We start from the raw sequence: 12851 nt of genomic DNA on the forward strand, positions 1-12851 counted from the left end.
GTATAACTATGTACCCCTCTTTCCTATTACCTCAGAAGGTAGCATTGGTCTTTTTCAAGGACCGCTGACATATAGAAACCCCTAAGGGTAAGGGGTAGAGGCTCATTCATCTAAAACTCATTACGAGAGGAGGAGGAGGGGGGGGGAGGGGGCTAGTCTCTTGACATCCGAGAAGTTCCATATAGCCTGGAGTCGAGAATCAAGACTAGCGGTCGCCTCAGAAGGCTCGATCTAATCTCTACATAACATCTTTCATGTCATAGGAGTAGGCCACACTCCAACAAGGTGACCAAACCTATTTAAAACATATCAAACTGTCCATCTTGTCAGTGTCTGACGACCTTCACTACAAGTCCATGTACACGCACCCCTAATAATCTTTGTTGTGACTATGTTATTATGATAGCCCCTACTCTCCTATTGTCCCGAGACAACAATACTATATAAACTTGAATATGCCTAACAAATGGAGATACACTATGATTAAAATTCAAACATGTTTACCTGGGACAAGCTATGATATGCTAATACTTTTATTATCTTCAATATGAACAAAATTGCAACTCTTTTCATCATCACACGAGGGTTAAACCCTTAGACATACGCATGGATAAATTGTTATCCATATCTTGAAAGGTGTAAGCAACGATTTATTGTGAGGCTGGAGGGAGTCAATCCAACATTAACGAAAATACACTTAGACATGTGAGTATCCAAATAGCCCAATTCAGTTGGGGATATCAGCAGGTGGTAGCATGCCCTTGAGGAAAGAGTAGAGGAGCAGAAGTGCTCTATTTGGCTCTTAGTACCATATGTTTCTGCTCATCCATTAATTACCTCATTGTCTGGGGTGTACCAAGGGTGCCATGGCTTCGTGATGGGTAGGTTGCGATCGTTGATAGAGTACCTCATCGAGGTAATCGAGCATATGGAGTCCATATCGCCACTGGAGGAAAGGTGCTCATTCAAGTTAGAAACCTCATGCTTGCTTTATTCTACTCAATGCTCACTTGCTCAGTGTTCAATTCATGCATGAAATTGGAATGGAATATAGATATCACATTTACAGTACCTGAAGATCCATACGCTTAACCCACATTTGACTAGCCTTCTGATGGTTAGCACCATGGAAACTGGGCCGTCCTTATAGCCCAAGTCTAAGCTGAAAGAAAAGAAGGATCGTAGTGCAAATTAGATTGGGGTGTTGCACTGTTGCGCTCAAGAGCAAGAACAAAAATAAAATGGGGTGAAGTGCTCTGTAGCAGCAGAGCATTAGAGTGTGGCGTTGCAAAGACCGGGCTCCATGGAGCTCATTTTGCCAAAAAAATAAATGTATTTAAAAGTTTCAAAAAATGTCAAAAAAAATCTGCAAATGCATATGCATATTCTCCAAGAATGTATAAAATTTTATTAAATAATTTGATTATTTGCGTCCTACACACAAAAGACAAATATCTGACACAAATACTGCAAAGAAAAATCCTATTTTAATCCGTGTATTTGTCTCGTTTGTGTACATCACATATGAATATATACATTCATGAAATTTTATACATGTATACTACAAGTATATATCTACATGAAAACTATTTTTCAGATTTTTTCGAGATGTGGAAAAGATATTTTTACTGAAAAAATAAAGAGCTCAATGGAGCTCGGCCTCTGCGGGCACTTTCCACAGAGCATTATGCATATAGACTACATATAACTTACTCGCAACCTGACCAACTTGTGTTTGTCCGGGCATGCCGAGCTTCTTGCACCTCGCCATTGTTTAGGTAAGCGTCGACGTAGTGGTCCATGCACGGATCGTAGCCAGCCAGCTGACAAATCAAAATGGCAAAAACTGTGACCATGGCCAATTATTTTTATTATTATTATTATTATTATTATCATTGTTGTTGTTGTTATTATTATTATTATTATTATTATTATTATTATTACTATTATTATTATTGTTATTATTATTATTATTAGTAGTAGTAGTAGTAGCAGCAGCAGTAGTAGTAGTGTTGCGAAAAACTGTGATCTCGTTATCTTATGTAGCTGCTGGAGTGATAGGTGCCGTCACGTTCCGACTGAAGGCAGATCGGGGCGTATATGTGTTGGGGAATGCAGCAAAATTTTAAAATTTTCTACGCATCACCAAGATCAATCTATGGAGTCATCTAGCAACGAGGGAGAGGGGAGTGCATCTACATACCCTTGTAGATAGCGAGCGGAAGCGTTCAAGAGAACGGGGTTGATGGAGTCGTACTCGTCGTGATCCAAATCACCGATGACCGAGCGCCGAACGGACGACACCTCCGCGTTCAACACACGTACGGTTGGGGAAGACGTCTCCTCCTTCTTGATCCAGCAAGGGGAAGGAGAGGTTGATGGAGATCCAGCAGCACGACGGTGTGGTGGTGGAAGCAGCGGTGATCTCGGCAGGGCTTCGCCAAGCTAACGAGAGGGAGAGGTGTTACGAGGGTAGAGGGAGGCGCCAGGGACTTGGGTGCGGCTGCCCTCCCTCCCCCCACTATATATAGGGCCCCTAGGGGGGGCACCGGCCCTAGGAGATCCCATCTCTAAGGGGGGGGGGCGGCCAAGGGGGGACTTGCCCCCCAAGTCAGGTGGGGCGCCCCCACCCCTAGGGTTTCCAACCCTAGGTGCAAGGGGAGGCCCATGGGGGGCGCACCAGCCTACCAGGGGCTGGTTCCCCTCCCACTTCAGCCCATGGGGCCCTCCGGGATAGGTGGCCCCACCCGATGGACCCCCGGGACCCTTCCGGTGGTTCCGGTACAATACCGATTACCCCCCAAACTTTCCCGATGGCCGAAACTGGACTTCCAATATATAAATCTTCACCTCTGGACCATTCCGGAACTCCTCGTGACGTCCAGGATCTCATCCGGGACTCCGAACAACTTTCGGGTTACCGCATACTAATATCTCTACAACCCTAGCGTCACCGAACCTTAAGTGTGTAGACCCTACGGGTTCGGGAAACACGCAGACATGACCGAGACGACTCTCCGGTCAATAACCAACAACGGAATCTGGATACCCATGTTGGCTCCCACATGTTCCATGATGATCTCATCGGATGAACCATGATGTCGAGGATTCAATCAATTCTGTATTCAATTCCCTTTGTCAATCGGTACGTTACTTGCCCGAGATTCGATCATCGGTATCCCAATACCTCGTTCAATCTCGTTACCGGCAAGTCACTTTACTCGTACCGTAATGCATGATCCCGTGACCAAACACTTGGTCACATTGAGCTCATTATGATGATGCATTGCCGAGGGGGCCCAGAGATACCTCTCCGTCATACAGAGTGACAAATTCCAGTGTCGATCCGTGTCAACCCAACAGATACTTTCGGGGATACCTGTAGTATACCTTTATAGTCACCCAGTTACGTTGTGACGTTTGGTACACCCAAAGCACTCCTACGGCATCCGGGAGTTACACGATCTCATGGTCTAAGGAAATGATACTTGACATTGGAAAAGCTCTAGCAAACGAACTACACGATCTTGTGTTATGCTTAGGATTGGGTCTTGTCCATCACATCATTCTCCTAATGATGTGATCCCGTTATCAATGACATCCAATGTCCATAGTCAGGAAACCATGACTATCTGTTGATCAACGAGCTAGTTAACTAGAGGCTCACTAGGGACATGTTATGGTCTATGTATTCACACATGTATTATGATTTCCGGATAACACAATTATAGCATGAATAATAGACAATTATCATGAACAAGGAAATATAATAATAATCATTTTATTATTGCCTCTAGGGCATATTTCCAACAGTCTCCCACTTGCACTAGAGTCAATAATCTAGTTACATTGTGATGAATCGAACACCCATAGAGTTATGGTGTTGATCATGTTTTGCTCGCGGAAGAGGTTTAGTTAACGGATCTGCGACATTTAGATCCGTATGTACTTTGCAAATATCTATGTCTCCATCTTGAACATTTTCACGAATGGACTTGAAGCGACGCTTGATGTGCCTGGTCTTCTTGTGAAACCTGGGCTCCTTGGCAAGGGCAATAGCTCCAGTGTTGTCACAGAAGAGAGTGATCAGCCCCGACGCATTGGGTATGACTCCTAGGTCGGTGATGAACTCCTTCATCCAGATTGCTTCATGCGCTGCCTCCGAGGCTGCCGTGTACTCCGCTTCACATGTAGATCCCGCCACGACGCTTTGCTTGCAACTGGACCAGCTTACTGCCCCACCATTCAAAATATACACGTATCCGGTTTGTGACTTAGAGTCATCCAGATCTGTGTCGAAGCTAGCGTCGACGTAACCCTTTACGACGAGCTCCTCATCACCTCCATATACGAGAAACATATCCTTAGTCCTTTTCAGGTACTTCAGGATGTTATTGACCGCTGTCCAGTGTTCCATGTCGGGATTACTTTGGTACCTTCCTACCAAAATCACGGCAAGGTTTACATTAGGTCTGGTACACAGCATGGCATACATGATAGACCCTATGGCTGAGGCATAGGGGACGACACTCATCTTTTCTCTATCTTCTGCTGTGGTTGGACATTGAGCTGAGCTCAATTTCACACCTTGCAACACAGGCAAGAACCCCTTCTTGGACTGATCCATATTGAACTTCTTCAACATCTTATCAAGGTATGTGCTTTGTGAAAGACCTATGAGGCGTCTCGATCTATCTCTATAGATCTTGATGCCTAATATGTAAGCAACTTCTCCAAGGTCCTTCATTGAAAAACACTTATTCAAGTAGGCCTTAATACTGTCCAAAAGTTCTATATCATTTCCCATCAAAAGTATGTCATCCACATATAATATGAGAAATGCTACAGAGCTCCCACTCACTTTCTTGTAAACGCAGGCTTCTCCATAAGTCTGCATAAACCCAAACGCTTTGATCATTTCGTTAAAGTGAATGTTCCAACTCCGAGATGCTTGCACCAGCCCATTGATGGAGCGTTGGAGCTTGCATACCTTGTTAGCATTCTTAGGATCGACAAAACCTTCCAGCTGCATCATATACAATTCTTCCTTAAGAAAGCCGTTAAGGAATGCCGTTTTGACGTCCATTTGCCATATCTCATAATCATAGTATGTGGCAATTGCTAACATGATTCAGACGGACTTCAGCTTCGCTACGGGTGAGAAGGTCTCATCGTAGTCAACCCCTTGAACTTGTCGATAACCCTTATCGACAAGTCGAGCCTTATAGATGGTAACATTACCATCTGCGTCCGTCTTCTTCTTAAAGATCCATTTATTCTCTATCGCTCGCCGATCATCAGGCAAGTCTGTCAAATTCCATACTTTGTTTTCATACATGGATCCTATCTTGTATTGCATGGCTTCAAGCCATTTGTTGGAATCTGGGCCCGCCATTGCTTCTTCATAGCTCGAAGGTTCACCGTTGTTTAACAACATGATTTCCAGGACAGGGTTGCCATACCATTCTGGTGTGGAACGTGTCCTTGTGGACCTTCGAAGTTCAGTAGCAACTTGATCCGAAGTACCTTGATCATCATCATTAACTTCCTCTCTAGTCGGTGCAGGCACCACAGGAACATCTTCCTGAGCTGCGCTACTTTCCGGTTCAAGAGGCAGTACTTCATCGAGTTCTACTTTCCTCCCACTTACTTCTCTCGAGAGAAACTCTTTCTCCAGAAAGGACCCGTTCTTGGCAAAAAAAGATTTTGCCTTCGGATCTGAGGTAGAAGGTATACCCAATGGTTTCCTTAGTGTATCCTATGAAGATGCATTTTTTCCAGGTTGAAGTTTCTTGACATAAGCATCGCATCCCCAAACTTTTAGAAATGACAGCTTAGGTTTCTTACCAAACCATAATTCATACGGTGTCGTCTCAACGGATTTAGATGGTGCCCTATTTAAAGTGAATGTAGCTGTCTCTAGAGCGTATCCCCAAAATGATAGCGGTAAATCAGTGAGTGACATCATAGATCGCACCATATCCAATAGAGTGCGATTACGATGTTCGGACACACCGTTACGCTGAGGTGTTCCAGGCGGCGTGAGTTGTGAAACGATTCCACATTTCCTTAAGTGCGTACCAAATTTGTGACTTAAATATTCTTCCCCACGATCTGATCGTAAGAATTTTATCTTTCGGTCACGTTGATTCTCTACCTCATTCTGAAATTCCTTGAACTTTTCAAAGGTCTTAGACTTGTGTTTCATCAAATAGACATACCCATATCTACTTAAGTCATTAGTGAGAGTGAGAACATAACGATAGCCACCACGAGCCTCAACGCTCATTGGACCGCACACATCAGTATGTATAATTTCCAATAAGTTGGTTGCTCGATCCATTGTTCAGGAGAACGGAGTCTTGGTCATTTTACCCATGAGGCATGGTTCGTACGTGTCAAATGATTCGAAATCAAGAGACTCCAAAAGTCCATCTGTATGGAGCTTCTTCATGCGTTTGACACTGATGTGACCAAGGCGGCAGTGCCACAGATATGTGGGACTATCATTATCAATCTTACATCTTTTGGTATTCACACTATGAATATGTGTAACATCACATTCGAGATTCATTAAGAATAAACCATTGACCAGCGGGACATGACCATAAAACATATCTCTCATATAAATAGAATAACCATTATTCTCGGATTTAAATGAGTAGCCATCTCGTATTAAACGAGATCCAGATACAATGTTCATGCTCAAAGCTGGCACTAAATAACAATTATTGAGGTTTAAAACTAATCTCGTAGGTAAATGTAGAGGTAGCGTGCCGACGGCGATCACATCGACCTTGGAACCATTCCCGACGCGCATCGTCACCTCGTCCTTCGCCAGTCTCCGCTTATTCCACATCTCCTGTTTTGATTTACAAATATGAGCAACCGCACCGGTATCAAATACCCAGGAGCTACTACGAGTACTGGTAAGGTACACATCAATTACATGTATATCACATATACCTTTAGTGTTGCCGGCCTTCTTGTCCGCTAAGTATTTGGGGTAGTTCCGCTTCTAGTGTCCCTTTCCTTTGCAATAAAAGCACTCAGTCTCAGGTTTGGGTCCATTCTTTGGCTTCTTCCCGGCAACTGATTTACTGGCCGCGGCAACTCCCTTGCCGTCCTTCTTGAAGTTCTTCTTACCCTTGCCTTTCTTGAAACTAGTGGTTTTATTGACCATCAACACTTGATGTTCCTTTTTTATTTCCACCTTCACTGATTTCAGCATTGAAAATACTTCAGGAATAGTTTTCACCATCCCCTGCATATTGTAGTTCATCACAAAGCTCTTGTAGCCAGGTGGGAGCGACTGAAGGATTCTTTTAATGACCGCCTCGTCCGGGAGGTTAATGTCCAGCTGGGACAAGCGGTTGTGCAACCCAGACATTTTGAGTATGTGCTCACTGACAGAACTATTTTCCTCCATCTTACAACTGTAGAACTTGTCAGAGACTTCATATCTCTCGACCCGGGCATGAGCTTGGAAAACCATTTTCAGCTCTTCGAACATCTCATATGCTCCGTGTTTCTCAAAACGCTTATGGAGCCCCAGTTATAAGCTGTAAAGCATGCTGCACTGAACGAGGGGGTAATCATCAGCACACGACTGCCAAGCGTTCATAACGTCTTGGTTCTCTAGGATGGGTGCTTCACCTAGCGGTGCTTCTAGGACATATGATTTCTTGGCAGCTATGAGGATGATCCTCAGGTTCCGGACCCAGTCCGTATAGTTGCTGCCATCATCTTTTAGCTTGGTTTTCTCTAGGAACATGTTGAAGTTGAGGTTGACATGAGCGTTGGCCATTTGATCTACAAGACATTTTGCAAAGGTTTTTAGACTAAGTTCATGATAATTAAGTTCATCTAATCAAATTTAATGAACTCCCACTCAGACAGACATCCCTCTAGTCATCTAAGTGATACATGATCCGAGTCAACTAGGCCGTGTCCGATCATCACGTGAGATGGACTAGTCATCATCGGTGAACATCTTCATGTTGATCGTATCTTCTATACGACTCATGGTCGACCTTTCGGTCTTCCGTGTTCCGAGGCCATGTCTGTACATGCTAGGCTCGTCAAGTCAACCTAAGTGTATTGCGTGTGTAAATTTGGCTTACACCCGTTGTATTCGAACGTTAGAATCTATCACACCCGATCATCACATGGTGCTTTGAAACAACGAACCTTCGCAATGGTGCACGGTTAGGGGGAACACTTTATTGAAATTATTGTGAGGGATCATCTTATTTAAGCTACCATCGTTCTAAGCAAATAAGATGTAAAACATGATAAACATCACATGCAATCAAATAGTGACATGATATTGCCAATATCATTTTGCTCCTTTTGATCTCCATCTTCGGGGCGCCATTATCATCATCGTCACCGTCATGACACCATGATCTCCATCATCATGATCTCCATCATCATGTCTTCATGAAGTTGTCTCGTCATCTATTACTTCTACTACTATGGCTAACGGTTTAGCAATAAAGTAAAGTAATTACATGACGTTTATGTTGACACGCAGGTCATAAATAAATTAAGACAACTCCTATTGCTCCTGCCGGTTGTCATACTCATCGACATGCAAGTCGTGATTCGTATTACAAGAACATGATCAATCTCATACATCACATATATCATTCATCACATTCTTTTGGCCATATCACATCACACGGCACATGCTGCAAAAACAAGTTAGACGTCCTCTAATTGTTGCTGCAAATTTTTTACGTGGCTGCTATAGGTTTCTTAGCAAGAACGTTTCTTACCTACGCCAAAACCACAACATGATGTGGCAATTTCTATTTACCCTTCATAAGGACCCTTTTCATCGAATCCGATCCGACTAAAGTGGGAGAGACAGACACCCGCTAGCCACCTTATGCAACTAGTGCATGTCAGTCAGTGGAACCTGTCTCACGTAAGCGTACGTGTAAGGTCGGTCCGGGCCGCTTCATCCCACGATGCCTCTGAACCAAGATAAGACTAGTAACAACAAGTAAATTGACAAAATCGATGCCCACAACATCTTGTGTTCTACTCGTGCATAGAAACAACGCATAGACCTAGCTCATGATGCCACTGTTGGGGAACGTAGCAGAATTTTAAAATTTTCTACGCATCACCAAGATCAATCTATGGAGTCATCTAGCAACGAGGGAGAGGGAAGTGCATCTACATACCCTTGTAGATCGCGAGCGGAAGCGTTCAAGAGAACGGGGTTGATGGAGTCATACTCGTCGTGATCCAAATCACCGATGACCGAGCGCCGAACGGACGGCACCTCCGCGTTCAACACACGTACGGTTGGGGAAGACGTCTCCTCCTTCTTGATCCAGCAAGGGGAAGGAGAGGTTGATGGAGATCCAGCAGCACGACGGCGTGGTGGTGGAAGCAGCGGTGATCTCGGCAGGGCTTCGCCAAGCTCCAACGAGAGGGAGAGGTGTTACGAGGGGAGAGGGAGGCGCCAGGGACTTGGGTGCGGCTGCCCTCCCTCCCCCCACTATATATAGGGCCCCTAGGGGGAGCGTCGGCCCTAGGGGATCCCATCTCCAAGGGGGGGGCGGCCAAGGGGGGACTTGCCCCCCCCCCAAGTCAAGTGGGGCGCCCCCCACCCCTAGGGTTTCCAACCCTAGGCGCAAGGGGAGGCCCATGGGGGGCGCACCAGCCCACCAAGGGCTGGTTCCCCTCCCACTTCAGCCCATGGGGCCCTCCGGGATAGGTGGCCCCACCCGGTGGACCCCTGGGACCCTTCCGATGGTCCCGATACAATACCGATTACCCCTGAAACTTTCCCGATGGCCGAAACTGGACTTCCAACATATAAATCTTCACCTCCGGACCATTCCGGAACTCCTCGTGACGTCCGGGATCTCATCCGGGACTCCGAACAACTTTCGGGTTACCGCATACTAATATCTCTACAACCCTAGCGTCACCGAACCTTAAGTGTGTAGACCCTACGGGTTTGGGAGACAAGCAGAACCGAGACGACTCTCCGGTCAATAACAAACAGCGGGATCTGGATACCCATGTTGGCTCCCACATGTTCCACGATGATCTCATCGGATGAACCACGATGTCGAGGATTCAATCAATCCCGTATTCAATTCCCTTTGTCAATCGGTACGTTACTTACCCGAGATTCGATCGTCAGTATCCCAATACCTCGTTCAATCTCGTTACCGGCAAGTCACTTTACTCGTACCGTAATGCATGATCCCGTGACCAAACACTTGGTCACATTGAGCTCATTATGATGATGCATTACCGAGTGGGCCCAGAGATACCTCTCCGTCATACGGAGTGACAAATTCCAGTCTCGATCCGTGTCAACCCAACAGATACTTTTGGGGATACCTGTAGTATACCTTTATAGTCACCCAGTTACGTTGTGATGTTTGGTACACCCAAAGCACTCCTACGGCATCTGGGAGTTACATGATCTCATGGTCTAAGGAAATGATACTTGACATTGGAAAAGCTCTAGCAAACGAACTACACGATCTTGTGCTATGCTTAGGATTGGGTCTTGTCCATCACATCATTCTCCTAATGATGTGATCCCGTTATCAATGACATCCAATGTCCATAGTCAGGAAACCATGACTATCTGTTGATCAACGAGCTAGTTAACTAGAGGCTCACTAGGGACATGTTATGGTCTATGTATTCACACATGTATTATGATTTCCGGATAACACAATTATAGCATGAATAATAGACAATTATCATGAACAAGGAAATATAATAATAATCATTTTATTATTGCCGCTAGGGCATATTTCCAACACTGTACGTCACGTTCTGACTGAAGGCAGATCGGGGCGTATATGTTGTAGCGATCGATGTTGCCTCTCTGGGATGCGTGTGCCGCCACGTAGCATTGATAGTCGTCTTTTGGGGTGAAGGTGCTGTTGGCATGGATCCCTGCCCAGATCTCATCGGAGATCACCCCGTTGCTCCATAGGAACTCCAGATTTCCCTCGCCGTTCTTGTAATCGTCAAGGTACGGATTGCCGACCTAGATGACACAACCGAAAGATGATATGGCCGGTACAACTACAAGCATGTCCCATGCAAAACAAACCAAAATAATTCTGCAAAGGCACATGCGAAAGGCACTTACGAAGATGCCGTGAAGGTTGATGAGAGTGGCGCCATAGAGCTCGTTCATGGATTCGATGACGGTGGTGAGCTACATGACGTAGTGGCCGCCGTAGCTCTCTCCGGCGATGTAGAAGTCACGGCCCTTATACTTTGGGAACCGCTCCAGCCGTTTGAGCAGGAAGACGAACACGTCCTCGACGATTCTAGGGTCGCCAATGTTGTTGTTGTTGTTCGAGTTGTTGCTCGTGTAGGAGTACCCCACGCCGGTAGGCGACTCCAGAAAGATCACGTTAGCCACTGCACACATCCAATCACGTTATCCATTAGTACTCCCTCCATCCCATAATATAAGAATGTTTTTGACACTAGTGTAGTGTCAAAAACTTTCTTGTACTATGGGTTGTGTTACTTGGGTGATATACTATACTAGTTGTGTACCACTCTAATTTGTAGGCTTCACTTACGGTTGTTCCAGTCGTACTTGCACTACAACAGGAACCCCCATATAGCAACACATTTTTCCGTATCTAAGAGTCCATATATGCGTTGCTAGTGTCTTTACCAACGGTTTTGGATGCGTAGCCTTATCCAGTGTTGCTAGCGCATAATGCAACGCTTATATTGTCGTTGGTAAAAGGGACTGTTGCAAGACTACAACAGATAAAATGGACTTCTACATCACTTCTATATGTTGGTGGTCAATGCACATGAATCAAAATCCAATTGCTTGGCAACGGAGAATTTCCAACGCTTCAAGTGTTGAACATATATCATGTGAATAATACTATTTTATATATTAAATTAATTCTCCACGTAATGGTCATAATTATGTATTTTCATGTGAAGGAAAACAAGAGAATATACTCCTGAGAGGAAGAAATCATATAATAGATAAAGTTGTTGGATTACAATGGTGGATATTGAAGGTGGAACATCATCCAAATGTTATGCATAACCTAACTATTTTCTTGACAGCGAAGCTTAAACTGAAAGCATCCATCAACATCCATACAACTTAACTAAAACATAAACGAGGAACAACATCCAATGGGAATGTCATCCCTACAACTTAACTAAAACGTCACCATGGACCGGAACATCATCATCATCATGGAAGTATACTCGCCATGCACCCATATACTCATCCATTTATCTTCTAAATCTGCAAACAAGAAAACAATATGAACTGTTAAAACACAATGAGGCAAGATATTACTCACATGCAAAGGTTGAAGGCCACACACTCTTTGTTTTTTCTTTATTACCGCGAGTATTGCAGTTTTGCAACTACGTACCATATTTTCAGTTTTCACAAGTGCCATATCAAAAGGCCCTGTCCAGAATTCATTTCTAATTTCTGCACCATCAAGTTTAACTCTAGGATCACACCATACACTTGCAGCAAGAGCTACGTCCCTGTTACAATTTTTCAGTCTCTTCAAAAATAATATAGTTCCAGCCTGATAGAGAAGATCAAAGTTACCATTGTCAGAATCATCCTCATCACCCATGAAAAACAGAGTCAAAACAGGGGAACATATGAAATGAATTTCATCACTCCTACAAGTAGTTCGCTCGCACCCAACCAACTCAGCGAACTACCACTTTGAGCACTCTTACTAGCTACATTAGTACCTTTTGTTGTTCTTTTGGTCTGGGCAGCAGTCTGATAGCAAAGAAGTAATAAACAAATAAAAAAGCTACCACTATAGTTTGAACAGTTTGTATGT

The 12851-nt window shown here is 44.5% G+C and overlaps 1 pseudogene; it reads right to left on the reverse strand.

The window, feature by feature from the left end:
* Window positions 1-727: 727 nt before the first annotated feature.
* The window catches only part of LOC147971848 (serine carboxypeptidase 1-like), a 168489-nt pseudogene continuing 156365 nt past the window's right edge, over window positions 728-12851 (reverse strand).

This window comes from Triticum urartu, chromosome 5A, assembly GCF_056163025.1.
Source record: "Triticum urartu cultivar PI428250 chromosome 5A, HENAU_Tu73, whole genome shotgun sequence".
In the NCBI taxonomy this organism is placed as follows: Eukaryota; Viridiplantae; Streptophyta; class Magnoliopsida; order Poales; family Poaceae; genus Triticum; species Triticum urartu.